The sequence below is a fragment of the Chinchilla lanigera genome, unplaced genomic scaffold, assembly GCF_000276665.1.
Source record: "Chinchilla lanigera isolate Chin_1 unplaced genomic scaffold, ChiLan1.0 scaffold00041, whole genome shotgun sequence".
Taxonomy (NCBI): Eukaryota; Metazoa; Chordata; class Mammalia; order Rodentia; family Chinchillidae; genus Chinchilla; species Chinchilla lanigera.
Genome location: NW_004955442.1, coordinates 6,816,689 through 6,833,468, shown reverse-complemented (window position 1 = coordinate 6,833,468; position 16,780 = coordinate 6,816,689). Strand labels below are relative to the sequence as shown.

At 43.6% G+C, this 16,780-nt stretch overlaps 2 pseudogenes; one reads left to right on the top strand and one right to left on the bottom strand.

Moving 5' to 3' along the window:
• Positions 1 to 2,115: 2,115 nt before the first annotated feature.
• Positions 2,116 to 6,716, top strand: LOC102004207 (annotated as a pseudogene).
• An 8,779-nt stretch (positions 6,717 to 15,495) lies between these two features.
• Positions 15,496 to 16,780, bottom strand: part of LOC102003912 — an 11,177-nt pseudogene continuing 9,892 nt past the window's right edge.

The window sequence follows — 16,780 nt, the reverse complement described above, 5'->3', positions numbered from 1 at the left end:
AAAAAAAAAAAAAAGTAGCATCTTTAATAATAAGGCTGGGGGTACTGGCTTTCTATGTGCTGAAGATTGAACCTAGACCTGCACAGTATATCTCACCATACACTCAACTAAATTTCAAATGGATCAAAATCAAAATATAAGCTGGGTGTTGTGGTGCACACCTGCAATTGCAGCATTCAGGAGACTGAGGCAGGAGGACTGTTGTGAGTTAGAGGCCAGCCTAGGCTACAAAGTGAGCTCAAGGCCAGCCTGAACTGCATAGCAATACCCTGTCTCAAAAAGACAAAAAAATCTAAATATAAAAACAGAAACACTAAATGTGCTAGAAGATAGAATAGGAAAACTCTAAAAAAACACAGGTGTAGTAGGCAAAGACTTTATGAACAAAATCCTGCTCACACAGGAAATATAATAAAGAATCAACAATTGGGATCACAACAAATTAAAAAGATTTTCTACAGCAAAAGAAACCACCAACAGAGTGAAGAAACAACCTACAGAGTGGAAAAAAAATTTTTTTTTTTTTTTTTTGGTTTTTCTCTGGTACCAGAAACCGAACTCACGGCCTTGCGCATGCAAGGCAGGCGCTTTTTGCCGCTGAGCTAAATCCCCAGCCCCTGGAAAAAAATTTTTACAGGTTGTTCCTTGGACAAAGAACTACTATCTAAAATATACGAAGAATTAAAAAAACTCAGACCCCCCTAAATTCAAAGACCTGATCTGAAATGAACAGACACCTCACAGGTGAAGAAGTACAAACAGCAAATAAATACATGAAAAAATGTTCAACATCGCTGGTCATTTCAGAAATGCAAATTTCTAGCTCTGAGTCTCTTCTATGGGGATTAGAAGGAAAATATTAAAGTCAAATAAGCCTGAGGGTTGTGGGAAGAGCCTGTCTTCTGTTATTTTTTGTTTTCATTTTTTTCCAGTAGTAAGGACTAAACCCAGAGCAAGTGTGTGTGTGTATATGTACAGAGATGTGTGTATCTTTTTTTTTTCTAATGCTGGGGATGGAGCTCAAGACCTTTCACATGGTAAACAAGCCCTCTACCAGTGACGTACGCTTCCTAATCCACACCCCTTTTGTTTTGTTTTGTTTCATTTTGCTATACTGGTTATTGAACACTCAGCCTTTACCCAGAGCTACATCCACAGCCCATTTTTTATTTTATTTTTATTTTTTGGTACCAGGAGTCAAACTCAGGACCTTGTGCTTGCCAGGCAGGCCCTTGTGCTGCTGAGCTATCTCCCCTGCCCATTTTTTATTTGATATACGTTTGTTTTTTGAGACAAGTTCTTGCTATGTAGTTGAGGCTGGCATTGAGCTCACTATGCAGCCCAAGTTGGCCTCAAATTCACTGCTATCCTCCTGGCTCTGCCTCCTGAGTGGTGGAATTATAGGCGTGTGCTACCACTACAGGTTTTATTTGAGACCTTTGAGACAGGGTCTCACTACAAGGTCCAGGCTGGGCTTAAACTTGTGATCTTTCTGTCTCAGCTTCCCAGAGTGCTACTGTTACAGGTGTGTGTGCTATCATGCACAACTTAGAGGAAGTCTTATGCTCCGTTCGCTATGACTTATCAAGCCTTGTGACTTTGGCCAAATTTGACTTCCTAGGAAAGTTGCCAGCCAGCATGCTGGGAGGCTGAGGCTAGAAGATCCAGCCTAGGAAACTTACTAGTTTAGTTAGAAACTTCCTCAAAAAAATTTTTTAGAAAGATGTTGGGGATGTAGCTTAGTGTAAAAGCCATAGGTTCAATCCCCACTAACAAACACACACACACACACACACACACACACACACACACACACACGGAAAGTTGCCAGAAAATTGAGGGAGGTTGGTTTGTCTTCTTGATTTTGTTTAAACACATCTTTCGAAACACTTCTTTCAATAGTGTTCACCATGTTATCTACCACAATCTTCAGAATCATCTCAAAGGACCCTACTTAATTGGGGCGTAGCCTGAAGCCCTGGTTACTCTTGTACCTGTGAAGCCTCAGGTTATGACATGCGTTATCAACATTACATGATGGCATATTTCAGATGGCTGTGCTCGTTCAGATCCAGAGGCTAGCAAAGCCAGAGCCCTGCTGTACTTTAGACGAGAATGAATGGAATGCAGGCTGAAAAAGTATCATAGGATACTTCACAGGATAATCGCAAGGGAACCATGAACTGCAGCGTCAGGTTGTTTTAAGCAGGCACATTCACGTCTGAGTCAACTGTCCCACTTTCTTCTTTGATTTTATGATCAGCCACTCAACCCATTCATTTGTCCAGGGAATCCTGGTGCTGGGCATGTGAGTTTTACTTCAGGAAAGATTTAAGAGGGTGGAACCAGGGCTCAGCGATACACCATTGAGGCCCTGGGTTCCATCCCCAGTACCAAAAATAAAAAATAAAAGCAGGAAGCCACATCATACCCCAGGATCATGAAGCCATGCCAGGTGTGGTGGTTCATGTCTGTCATCCCAGCACTCGGGGTGCTGAGGCAGGAGGATTGCCCTGAGCTCAAGGCCAGCTTGGGCTGCACAGTGAGTTCAAGGTTAGTCTGGACTACATAGACTCTATCTCAAAAAAAGAAAAAGATTATGCAGCCTTACGTTTTGACCATATCTTTGTTCATTTTAACCCATGAAGAATGTTCAGACATTACATGAAATGGACTCTGTCTCTTCTCCCAGTGAACATCCAGGGTTTCCTGTGCCCTCCCGCATTCATCTGTAATGCCGTGGGGATTAGAGAGCCAGCCTCCATCGGGCAGCTTCTGCCACACTCTCTTCACTCACCAAGTTCTTCACTGGTTCTGTATCCTGTTAACTTAGGCCGCTCCTGTGATCCTGGAACAGGAAATGGCCCCCCTAGCCAGTATAGTGCAGTTGCCCAGGTGATAGTTGCTGTTCCAGTTCTGGTTGCTTCTGCTGTCTTAGAAACCTGGTCACTGTGATACATAGCTGGTCACCATGATGCACATTGTATAAACTAATCTGCAATTGACAAGCCACTCTGTCTCTGTCCTTCCCGCTTGCTCATCTCATATAAGCCCTGGACCTGTAGAGATCAGGGTCTGATATTCTGTGAATGATCCAAATCAGTGCCCATTGACGTAAACAAATCCTGGGAGTCGTTTTGGTGTTTCTGCTTGCTGTTGCAAGCCAGTTAGGATGGTTCTCTGCAACTTTTCTCTGACTTTCCAGCATTGTTCTCAACACATGGATACAGTATAGTTTTCATTAGAAACATATGTGACAAAACAACTTCTGAGGGAGGCACATTATTTTCATAACAGTCTCTGCTTCCACTCCCCTGCCCCCAGTACTGAGAATCCAACTCAGGGGCACTCTGTCATGGAGCTACATTCCCAGGCTTTTTCTTAACTTTGAGACAGGGTTTTTCTAAGTTGCCCACACTGGCCTCAAACTTGCCATCTTCCTGCCTCAGCCTCCTGAGCAGCTGGAATACAGGCATGCAGCAAGGTGCTGGCTCTAACTCTTACTTTCTAGGAAGGCTTCTCTACTGAGTTCATTTTTATATACTTCATTACAATTTTATTCTTGTTTTTATTGGCCATTTCTGATTCTGCTCCTCTATTTCATGGAACTCTGGATACTTATGTAATGAAGAATAGATAATTTCATATGAGTAACTTTTTGTGCATTACAATTGCACATTTTTATCAGTTCTGTTTCTAACTGGTGCTTACATCCAAGCAGGAAACTGACAGTTTGTGCACCAAGACTTACAGCTAATTGTTTTAGGTTGTTACTCCAATTCCAACAGCATCCTCAAGTCCTGGACTTTCTAGTTGCATAGTCACAGCCACAAATGATCACTTTCCCAGTAGTTATAGAATTTCATTCTCCTATTTTATATTATGTTGGTATGAAACTGCAAAACTCTGTATTTTTGTTGGTAAGGATCAAACAGGGAGCCTCAACCATCCAAGGCAAGTGCTCTGCCACTGAGCCACACTCTCAGTCGATATACTGGTATGGAATCAAATATTAATATCTTATTTCTTATTATCTGATGGTGTGTGTGTGTGTATTGCATATTGAACCCAAGGCCTTCCACATGCTAGGCAAGCACTCTACCACTGACTGTCACCTAACCCACACCCCCTTTTCAAGTTTTGAGACAAGGTCTTACTAAGTTGTATAGGCTGGCCTTGAAGCTGAAATCTCTCTGCCTCCACCTCCCAGGGTGCTGGATTAAAGGCAGGTGCCACTGTGCCCATTTTCCCTGTGTTTTAAGTAACTGTAGTCTATGCCCGTGGTGAGTCTGTGTGACAATCAGGTGCACCAGGCTCCTCCATTCTCTCATCTACAGAGCTTTAGGTTGTTTCCAGCATGGAACCATGACAGAAAATTGCAGATGAAGGACAGTGAAGAAGAGAAAACATTTCTAGCTACACTAGATACTCTATCATCACATGTTTGCAAACAATAAATGATAAAAAGAAAAGCCCCATCCTTAGGGATGGAAGGCAGTCAGGGAATGGGCCATCATCGTGCTGGGAAAGTGGGCATGGTATAGTATTGTTCTGCAGACGTTCAGTCACTCTAAAGACAGGTTCTCTGTTCCAGCGATGGAAAAGCCAAGGCCGTGAGTTTGTCATTACTGTGAATGAAAAGCGAGGACTTGCAAGGAAGAGAAATTGGCAAGGGAAACCGAGGCAGCTGCACCCACACCCCAGAGCCATTATACACGGGCCAACCCAGCTACAAAAGGACAGAAGGGACTCGCTGGAGAGGGTCTGCTCTTGTGAGCAGGTCAAAAACAAAGGCTCTGTTGCAGTGGAGAGAACTGCTGAACAACTCTTAAAAGAAGCTATTTTGAGGTCCTCCTGCTTCTACCTCAGCAGACGATCACAGATGAAGAAGAATTCAATAATTAGAAGTACAGGAAAAGGAAGACTTGAAGATAACATAAGAAAAAACAGGACTGTGATAAAATCCGCAGTGGGAGGAAGGTCTAAAGGAAATTCAAAGGGCTGGATCCATATACGAGCGTGCTTTAGATATAGACCGTGGAGATGTCATACTCTGGCTGAAATACACAGAAATGGAAACGAAGAACCCTTAAGTCAACCACACCCGAAATACCTGGGACCAGGCCTTGACAACCCTGCCAAGTCCAGCAGTTCCGGCACAAGTACACATACATGGAGGAGGTGCTGGGGAATATGGCTTGTGCCCGGCAGATGTTTGTGTACTGGATGGAGTGGCAGCCGAGAGCAGGCCTGGCACTCTTCTATCAACTTGGAGCTGAGGTACAAGGAGGTGGAGTGAGCCTGCAGCATTTTTGAGTGCTTTGTCCTCAGGCACCCTGATGTGAAGACCTGGATCAAGTATGCTAGTTTTGAAGGGAAACACCTTCCGTGGCCTGAGCCTGGAAAGTATACAAGACAGCGGTGGGATTCTGTGGAGATGAACACCTTTATGGCACCATTGAAGAAAATTAGTGGGAACTGGAGAGGGTGTGAGTCATCTACATATATGGCCGGGAGAGGATCCCGAAACACAAGGCCAGATAACTCTCAAAAATTATACCCTCTTTGAGAAGAAGTTCGGTGATGGGCAGGGCATTTGAAGATCTGATCGTGGCCAAACTCAGGGTCTGGTATGAAGAACTAAAGGCGAGTCCACACAATGACTGGGGGAGGTTTGATTACTTGCGCTGGGGTGGTGGAGGGGAGTGAGACCAAAGCTCAAACTTGCGGGAAATCTACAGGGGAGACGTTACCAACATTGCGCCCATGTAGTAGAAGCTGCACTGCACTACATCTACCTGGGGATCAACTGCGCCATCAGCGAGGAGCTGGAGGCCGGGGATCCTGAAAGGGCAGGACAGGTTCATCGAGCCTGTTTGGAATTCATTCCACACAAGCTCACATTTGTGAAAATGTGGTTATTATACAAAGTTTGGAATGAGACAGAAAAGCTTAGCACTTGCCCGATGTGCTTTGGGAGCGCCCATAGGCAAATGTTCAAAGAGCAAGTTATTGAAGGGTCACATCCAACTGGAGTTGCAGCTCGTAGAATTCGACAGGTGCCAGGAGCTTTGTGAAAAGTTCCTGGAATTTGGACCTGAAAATTGTACCTCATGGATTACATTTGCAGAATTAGAGACAGTGCTTGGCTTATTGATACTGACAGGGCGAGTGCCATTTACAAATTGGCGGCCAGCCAGCTTTGCATAGATATGCCCAAGGTGCTTCAGAAATCGTACACTGATTCTGAAACAGAGCAGGAAGAAGTGGAAAAGGCACAACATCTTTACCTGCAGCTGCTTCGGTGGATGTGCAAAGCCAAGGCACGGGTCAGTTTTGCTTAGTTTGAATTGAGTCTGGGGAAAGAAGGTAGTGTCACCAAGTGCAGATGAATCTGCGAAGAAGCTGACAATATCATGCAGAGCTGGGAAGAAAAGGAACAGAGGCTTATACTTCTGGATCCTGGAAAGTTTGGAGAGGAATTTGGAAGCACACCGGATAAGGAGAGTGGACAAGCTCATGATGGAAAGAGGGAAGGTCCAGGCCGGGAAGAACGCTATCATCACATCTTTCCCGAGGATGCCACCAACCAGCTCCACCTCCAGCTGGGGGCCACTGCCAAGCTCTGGAAGAAACAGCAGCAGGAAAAGGAGTCCGCTGAGCAGGATCCCGACGAGAACATGGCTAAGAATGAATCCTGGTCTTTAGCATATTGACAAATGTTGTATTATTTTTATCAATAAATACTTTGGAACTCTTATGACTCCTGCGTGTTTTCATATTGACCACTGAGAACTGTTGGGGATCTCTGCCAGGAGGGAGAGATGGAGATGAGCAAAGTGTAAAAGCGGAAGAATGGCTCCGGAGGGGAGGACCGTGGCAGGGCTTTGTGTTTTGGGGAGGAGGGGCTCGGTTTAGATGGTCAAGGGCTGAATTCCACAAACAGAAGCTTCATGCCCAACCTGGGTTTCATGCCTCAGGGGGGTCGTGCCCAGCCTGCAGCTTCAAGACTCTGGCCACAAGAGAAGGACAGACTGGTCCTCAGCGTCTCAGAGGAGCTGCAGGAAGACCTGCCATCTGGTCTTTCTGATCAAGTGGCTGGGCTAGCACCCTCTTCCTGCCTCAGCCTCTGTCCGGAAGAAGGACCGATCCTCAGAGTCTGAGGAGGAACAAGAGCAGGACCACATGTGGGGGGTGACTCAGGCCAGGAGGCACCCCAGCCCCCACCATCACCCTGCCAGAAGCAGAAGGGAGCGTCATGATGGGAGCTGGAAAACTCAACCAGGACATGTTTGGGAGTTTGGAGTCTTGTGCCAGGGATCTGATCGAACGGGAAGGCGGTCTCAGATGCTTGTGAAATTCACTCCCACCCTGCCCTCATCCAGCCTGTGCTGGCCGTTTGGGACTAGACGGGTAACTCCACAAAGAAACCCAGGTTGCCCTCCTGTTGGCACTAACCATGTCAGCAGGGACTCAGGTGTGAGTGGGGAAGGGTCGGGATGGAGGCAGGGAGATGGTGGTGTCACCTGCATTGCATGTGTCATCCTCGGGGCATGCACGGGTGTCCCGTCCTCATCCCCTGGATAGGAGGCGCCCTCAGCAGGGCTCTGTGCAGCCTTGGCCTCTCCTCGCAGGACTGGCCCTCACTCTCACTGGCCTGGGCTGATGGCACCCTGAGCTGGAGCGGGCCCGCCTGTCCTTCCCGGGAGCCCAGCCTGGGCCCAGCTCCTTCCTGGTGCTCCCGACCAGCACAGCAGGACTTGCATGTGTTCAACACTATCTACGCTGGACTTGGATTGTTTTCCCCAGAGATGAACTCTCAGAAAATCATTCCTAACAAAAAGCAACTTGAGCAAATAAACCGTGTCCTCCAGTTCTGCAGTTCTCCCAAAGGAATCCATGCCATCTGAGTGCATGTCCTTCCCTACTCACCTGTGAACTCTGCTGCCACCCCCCCCCCTTAAAGGAAAGAGGCCTCAAACACGGTGACCACCTGGGCACATCCCGGACAGGAGTGGGTAGTTATTTCTGCAGGGGGTGGAGGGTTGGCCATGCCTGTCATCCCAGCACAACAGAGGCTGAAGCGGGAGGATTGCACGTTTGAGCTTAGCTTGAGAATTGAGTGGAAAGCTGTCTCAATGTAAAACATTTTTAAAGGCTGAAGATGTAGCTCAGTGTTAGTGTGCTTGCCTAGCACGTGAGAGACCTTGGTTTGATTCCTCAGCACCACAAAAATTTAATGAAAAATAAAAACACCCATTTAGAAAATGGCTAGGCACTTGTCCAAAAGGATGTAAGGAGGTGCACAGGCAAACCCCTGCAATCCCAGTTACTCATGAGGCAGAAGGAGCACAAGTTCACTGGCAGCCTGGGTAAACTGTCCAGGTCCTACCTCGAGACAAAGAAGGTGAAACATAGAGTCATGTAGAACACATGTCCACAAACAAGTACATGAGTGTTTACGGTAGCATGATTCAGAATAGACAAGCGGGAACAACCCAGTATCCTCCAGCTGATGAATAGATGCCCGAAAGGTTTATATTCTTTTTCTTTTGGTACCAGGAATCGAACTCAGGACCTTGCGCCTGCGATTGTGCTGCTGAGCTATATCCCCAGCCCCATGCCCGAAAGGTGATACATGCATACAGTATCATTATTTGGCTATAAAAAGGAACAATTTAGTGAGATATGTCACAACAAGAATGAACCTTGGAAACAGAACAGGAAGTGAAAGACACCGGACACAAAGGCTCTATATTGTAAGATTCCTGGGACCCAAAATACCTGGAATGGCCAATCCATAAAGACAGAGTACAGTGTTTTGGTTTCTGGGGCTGAGAGGAGGGAGGGGATAGGAAGGGATTTCTGAAAGTTTTGGAGTTTCTTTCTGAGGTGATGAACATGTTCTGGCGATAGTGGTGACGTTTGCACAGGTCCGTGAATCCACTTCAAATCAATCAAGTGTATACTTGAAAAGGGTAAATGTCCTAGTACCAATCTCAATTCACCCATGAGGAGAAAAGAAATTTTTTTAGAATAAAGTTAAACATGTTCTTTAAACTGGGTGTGCTGGTGCATGCCTGTAATCCCAGCGCTTGGGAGGATGAGAGAGGTGATCACCATGAGTTTGAGGTCAGCCTGGGGTACATAACAAGTTCAAAGCCAGAGTAACCACAGAATGAGACCCTGTCTCAAAAAACAAAGGAACAAAAAACACAAAACTATTGTATTTGGAGATTTATATAAAGTTCATATTTATACTCTCCTAATATTGCACACCTACATTTGTAGTTTTGCTTTTTTTTTTTTTTTTTCAGACAGCATCTCACTGTATACCCTAAACTAGCCTTGAGATTGAGGAGATCCTCTTGCCTCAGCCTCTACAGTGCTGTGGAGATCACAGGCAGGAACCACCATGCCCAGCTCATAATATATCATATATTTTATTTCATTATACCTATATAAAAACAAGATGTCTTGACGGTCTTCAAAAAATCTCACAGAGTGCCTCTACATCAGTTCCAGTGCATTCTCATGTAACACAGAAACACAGACATGTTCTAAATATGTCTGAACAACCACATATATTGGCAGAAACCTGGAACTTCAGCACTGTGAGGCTGAGGCAGGAGGATCACCTCAAGTTTGAGGTCAGCCTGGTCTACATTAATCAATCATGTCTCTTTTTTGTGGTGCTGGCAATTGAACCCAGGGTTCACACAGCCTAAACCAATGCTCTAGCACTGAGCTACATTCCTAGCCTTTTTCTTTTTTGGTGTGTATGGGGAGATGGGAATCTCAGTGTATTGCCCAGGCTGGCCTCAAACTCCTGAGCTCAAGTGATCTTCCCATCTCAGCCTCCTGAAGAACTTGTTGCTTTTGCTGTCTTCCACCACTTTGAACTGTTGCGCTTTGCCATGCCACCCTGCCTTGGAGCCAGCTGAGTATAGACTGAAACCCCACAAACTGTAAGCTAAATATATCTTACTTCTTCATTTTGAGCATTGGGTATTTTGTCTCAGCAATGAGAGAAAAGTAACCAAGACACCTATACTCTTAACTCCCAAACACAAGCCTAATCAATATTTTATTTTATCCACAATCTTTTTTTTATTTTAAAGAGAAAAGAACAAAAACAAAGACAAAAACAAAACAACACAAAAACTATAAAAATGATACAAAATTTCAAAACAAGATGATAGGTTGTTGTATTACATGTTGTTATCTTCAAAGTAGTTGCCCAGATTACCAGATATAGGCATGCAAGATTGATCTAACAATTAAACATTAACTGTTCCTTTCAATAAACCAATAGAAATTAGTAATACAATTTATCCTAGCTATCTTGAGTGTGTGTTTATATATTTATTTCCCTTCCTTCCTTTTTTACTTCTTTCCCTCTCCCAGTTGTTCTTTCTATTCACAATCTTTAAGTTGCTGGGGTTTGAACCCAATGCTATCACCATTAACCCCATCCTCAAGCATTTTTTTTAGTTTTTGGTTTCAGACAGGCTTGCTAAGTTGCCCAGGCTTGATCACACTTGCAATCTTCCTGCCTCAGCCTCCCAGAATACTGGCATTATAGAAGTATACCTACATGTCTGGCTACACAGCTAATACTTTCATGCAATATTGTTCTATGCAGAAATATTTTTCTCTCCTAGCTCACGTTTTCTAAGATTCCTTTAATGAAATTATTTGGCAGTGAACAAACATCAGTCCTCCTTCATTCACCAGAAATAATTTTCACAAGGAGTACAGGAAATGTGTGGAAACCCTGGTTGGGGCTGGCCATGCCCCTGAGCATCACACCCCCAGGTGCAGTGCAGACCGACTCAGCTGGAATTAGACGCGGAACCTAGGAATCTGGGCAAAAGTTGGTCAGGGCCCAGCTGGTTCGTATGCTGGGGAGGAGGGGAAGGGGGTTGCAGGGTATGGCAGCTGCAGGGGACCTCACTCAGTAGGAGCATCCTTAGCAAACGCACAGCAGGTGACCCACAGGCAAACGCCAGTCAGCTGGAGCCGGGTCTCTTATTTCCTGTTTATCTAGCTTTTTTCTAAACAGAGGACACTGGAGTGAACACCTGTGTGCACTTATCCCTGGTCTCTCCTTATGACGTGTTTTCAATGTCTCCACACGGGTTGAGGCCTTTACATTGGGTGAGTGAAGGAAAAATCTCACCTGAGGTGTGGAAAAAAAAAAAAATCTCCTGGAAGAACCCAGGTTCCTTCCATTACCCACTCAGCAGCCTAATTCCCATAAATTTCACCCAGAGCCCTGCTGACTGCCATTTCCTCTCAGGACATTACATCTTACAGGGTACCTTCCTTTTTTTTTTTTTTGTGGAAAGGGGAATTATTTCTGGCATATGTTTATTAAAAAGCTACCTGTTTTACCAGGTGAGAGAAACAATCATTTCTCTTATAAATGTAGTACCTTGCTTTTTTTTTTTTTTGCTAAAGTCACTTAAAAATGCTGACATGCTCTTAAGTGAGCTGTGTATCTTTTTGTGTATATTATGTTACAATCTGCATGTTTTAGGGGCAAGACTCTTCCTTGTAGCGCTTGACTATTTTTCTGTCAGCTGTTACATTTTCTTCTGAATTTGTAGACGTATTTTACATTTGAAGGCTCTTTGCACTTTGTATTTTTATCCATTGTAAATAGCATTCTAAAATATTTTTTCCCTGTCTCTGGATTTCACACCTGGCTACAAACTTAAAAATTGATTCTCTTGTGATTAAGTTTCTAACTGTTAACTCTGGTCTACACTATGCTTGTGACTATTGCAATCTATTGATCACATGAGGTATATTATCTGTGTGTGAGTTTATGTAATTGGGGGCTTGAACCCAGAGCTTTGCTCTAAGCTATATCACCAGGTCTTTTTATTTTGATAGAGTCAAACCAAGTCCCTAAATTGCCCAGCCAGACTCCAACTTGCGATCCTCCTGCCTCCCAGAGTGTTTGAATTACAGTCATGCACTACCAGGACCAGGTAAGTACAGTATGCATTTGGATAAAATTGGATATTTCATGATCTATAGGTATTATACGCGAGCTGGGGTGGGGAGGCGAGGAAGCCAGTTCCAGTGCCGGAAGAGGAGATAGAGCCTGTATGTGCTTTATCTGAAAGGCCGGACACAAAAGGTTTCAGATTGGGAGTTTTTGGATCTGGCACATTTGTGTGTGATTTATCAGGTGGGGACTCTTAATCTGAAAATCAGAAATCTGATCTCATTCTAAATCTGAAAACTTTTGCGCACCAGTAAGACTGTGGATCCAACTCAAGTAGAGTGTCTGAAAGCAGTCTGATACAGTACTTTGTTAAAACCGGGCAGATGACTTTAAAACTTGCATGAAAATACACCAAGGTTAATAAACTGTTACCATACAGTAGATGCGAGGTTCCAGTCCTTTGATGAGCTCTTCAGTTAATCATTGCTTTCACCTGCCAGGAAGAGTGAGGAAACAGTCTGTTTGCTAGGTGCGGAGGGTGGAGTTTGAAACATCAGAAATAGATTTTAAGGAAGCTTTGTACACATTAATTTCCAATTGTGCACAAGTTTCATATTCCAATATAGGTATATTCAGTTTTGAAAAGTGAGCAAAAAATAATTTGACACTGATAAATTTGATATATTTAACTGTGTCCCACATAGACTGCTTCTTGCGTATGACCAGATTTAGTAAGAATTCACCCAACTTTCAAGGTGACTTTTTAAAAGGATTTCTAGGTAGTTTGGTGTGCATAAACAGTTGGCATATGTGTGAGGGTATAATGGGGTGATGCCTGGCTGCTGGGGTGCCTGGTTTTCAGTGAGCTGGTGTAAGAGATTGTTGTAAGAGGCTTGTTTTTCTTAAAATATACCTGGTTTGACGTACCAGGTAACATACAGACCTGACTGTACGTTTTACTAACATTATTTCACTTTATTGTAACCTGGGTTTTTAGGAAGCACGTTTGCCCTTTTGTGTAAGTACCTTGCCCCTTAAATTTTGGAGTTCTTAAAAAGTTTAAAGTGTTAACTGAGGAGCCAGAAGTTTTCTAAGGGTTGTAAAATGTTTTGAATTAATATTGATCTAGCTTGGGAGAGAGAACAGCAGGGGGTTTTAAAGAAATAAATGCACCATAAAAAATGTAGTTTTAGAGCAGATTAATGATGGTGGGGAAAGTGTTGCTAATTTGTTTATTTCTCTGGAAGAAATAGGAAGTGTGGTAAGCAGTTTAATTTTTAAGTAGCCAGTCTCAATGTTAGTACTTTTTAATTCTAAAAGAAATCAATGTTTCCTTTTGTCATGCTTTGTCATAATTATTTAGGGTTTATATCCTTTCTGTGGCAATGCAATTTTATACAGTCTATTAAAAGGTAATTGTAATGTCTTTCTGACAGTATAGACAAAAAACAAGAATATAAAGCATAGAAGAATTGTCTTTTAAGAATATCCATGATGTATCCTGGAGTATGAAGATATCCCTTTACTGTTAAAAATTGAATTATTTTAATATTGTACCATTATTAGACCTTGAAAAAGTCTATGTTACAGTGTGTGTCTGTATATCTGTAGAGAAAGGAAAACAATTGAAATATAACTTTAAAAAATCAGAATAAATTGGGCACTGTCTGTGTTGCACCACTGCTGTATCTTTTTGAAAGAATTAACAGTATTTTCCTATTGTGAAGGTTAATTCTGATGATGTTTTCACATTCACCAGACATTTTTTTCTGTACTATTTGCACCCCCAAATATTTAATACAGGTAGATTTTTCAGGCTTGAGCATTCAGAGATTAATAGAATGATACCTCAGTTTTAATTTCTAAAGCCATGAGACTGAACAATTCGGAATTTTTATTTGTAAAGATAACCAATGTCCATGTTTCTCTCCCTGCTGTAAAAGAATTGATCAGTTTCATTTAAGCAGTAAGAACTTATTTAAAAAAGAAAGACTGTGGAAACAGCCGGGCAGCCCCCAGTGCCCGGTGAGGGGAACGTTACACACTGAGTTACAAACCTGCCGCACAGCTCTCTTCTGAGTACAGGAAAACCCATCATGGCACCAGTGCGAGAGTCACCACAGCACGGCACAGGCATAATGAGCCGGTCTGTGTATTGATGGAGATGTGAGCCCAGTGCGGTGCCCGTGCCTGGGAAGCAGCATTCTGGGCACCGAGGCAGCAGGGTCCCCAGTTCAAGCTCAGTTTGGGCAGCTTAGCGACTGAGACCTGTCTCACAGTAAAATCTATAACTGAATTTAAGAGGGACACTGGTGCCCATCCTAAACACCAGCCCTTCACACTGCACCCTTAGGACAGCAGAGCGGGTGAAGTTCTGACGGATAACTCACCGTAGGCGCAACTGACAGCAAGGTGTGAGCGTTCTACTCCAGCTTTTGATGTTTCTCACTGTCATCTTTTTCTTCTCCCTTAACCTCCGCAGCAAAGCATCACAATGTACGAGCGTTTGCAGGATGAGATCCCAAGGATCAGCCTCCTGAGGAGAATCTGGGAGAAGTTTAGAAACTCTGAATGCCTCTTAGCTTCCTGCATGGGACTAGTCGTTGTGGTTTCTGGAACAGTTCTCATTTTACAGGATCACTCTAACCCTGTGTGTTTTGCTGTCGGAATGACAATGATCTTTGTAAGCACGTTTATAATCATCTTTGCCAATTTGTTGGCCTGGTATAGAGCTAAGCAGATATTGCAGATAAGCCAGGACACAGGCCTGCAGGACAGGACTGATTCGGCCAGTGTAGAACAGGATTCTCTGTAGACAGCCAGCTGCTTCCTGTGACACTATAGAGACCCGTGAAATTGGGAGCACTCTGACATGTTGGAATTTTCTAAGTGTTTTGTTTTGTTTTGAGCCAGGGTATTTCTATGTTGTGCAGTTTGGCCTCAAATTGGCTTATGTAGCTGCCTGAACTCCCGATGATATTCCTGCCTCAGCCTCCCAAGTGCTGGGGTTATAGGCATGTGCCACTACACCTGGCCTAAGTATTGTTTTAAGTACAAATAAAATTTTCCTGTCTTTTAAAATTCAGTGTTTTCTTTAATTGAAATGCTAACAAACTCTAGTTATATTCCCCTCACTCCCACCAAACCATAAACTTGGTATTTACTGTGTCTCTAGCAACATATTCAAAGCTGAGAAGATTAAAAGTTTAAAAACCAATAAAACAAGCCCTCAGGTCCAATTAAAGGAGCCCTACTACATACAGGCTAACCTATATCAGCTCAAAACGTCAACTTTCTACAGAGAACCCACAGTTTTATTCAAAGTAAAGAAAAACAGCAACTTTTGCTCAGACTAGAAGAAATTAAGCCACTGGTTTTGAATCTGTACTCAAACCACACATGTGATGAAATATTATGCTAATACAAGTGATTTGCTGTTGCATTTGTCTATTGTTTATCTAGTATAACCATTATAAACAGCAGTGCAGCATTATAAGCACTAAATCCCTATAGTGTTAAGTGTCGGGCAAAACATTTCACTTCTCATCACACCACTGGTTCTTTCGTACCTGGGCTTCCTCCTATTCAGTAAAGTCATTTTTGGTATTGAAGGTCTTGTGAATCTCCTCAGGAGTTTTCTCCTTGATCATACTGGAAAAGTCTTGCGTGTAACATCAAGCAAACATTTGATGTCTAGCTGCCAGGATAAATTCAAAAAGGGTTCCTTGGTCAACACTCAGGAATTCTTGGTCCCAAACAGGGATATCATTGGTTGGCTCTTCTTTGTCCTCCTCATCCTGGGGAGGAGGAGGGTCGTCCCTGTGGCGGGTACACTTCTGAAGGACATTTTTTAACATTGCTGCAGTAATGTTTGGTAGAGGAACTAGGTCATCATCTCCATCATCCATTCCCAGATCTTCTAGCATGGTCTTGAGTGTCACAGATTGTTTGGTAATTTCAATATCAACTTCAAATAACTCTCCATCAGAACTCTGCAACTTAATTGAAGGTATGGTGTTCAGTCTCTAGAGGACGGTGGACCCAGTGTACACAGGAGCAGAAAACATTCCCACATGCAGGAGAAAGACGGTGGACAAAGCCCCACCTAAAATTTACCTTTTGAAAGTTTGTTTTCTGACATTTTTTCCTGATATTTCTTGAGAATTGAACATGTGGAACACTGAGTTGCATCTCCACCCCTTGTTTTGTGGTGGTGGTTCTGGCTTTTGGGTTATTTTGTTTATTGTGAGATATTCTCCTTGTGTAGCCCAGGCTGGACACAAATTTGTAATTCTTCAGCCTGAGCCTTTCAAGTAGCTGGAATTACAGGCATGGACCACTTTCTCCCTGGTGTTTCTTTTAAATTTTTTTTTTTTTTTGTAGTACTGTGGATTAAACATGATTCCTTTGGTGTGACCTATATCCTCAGCCTGTTATTTATTTTTTGAGACAGGAACTTGCTAAATTTATAAATTGTCACCAACTTGAGATGTTCCTGTTTCAGCCACCAAGATTGTGGCTGTGTCATCCAGTCCTATTCCATCTTGTGCTGGATATTTTCTTACATAGTCTTTCCATTGTGAACTTCACACATAGCGCACATCAGGGTCTGTGAAATCGCAGGGTCAGGGCAATACGCTGCTCCACGTGTGCTATGTGGACTACAGGGTGCTCATGGGAATTTGGGGCGGGCTCTAAGGGATCTACTGACTCCTCCCCACTCAGGTACCAGTGCGAGTGTATGTGAGCTGGTGTCCACATGTTCCACGCTTGAGGTCCTCAAGAAGTCTCTGGGGCTCAGAGCTGCCTGCTGGGGGAGGC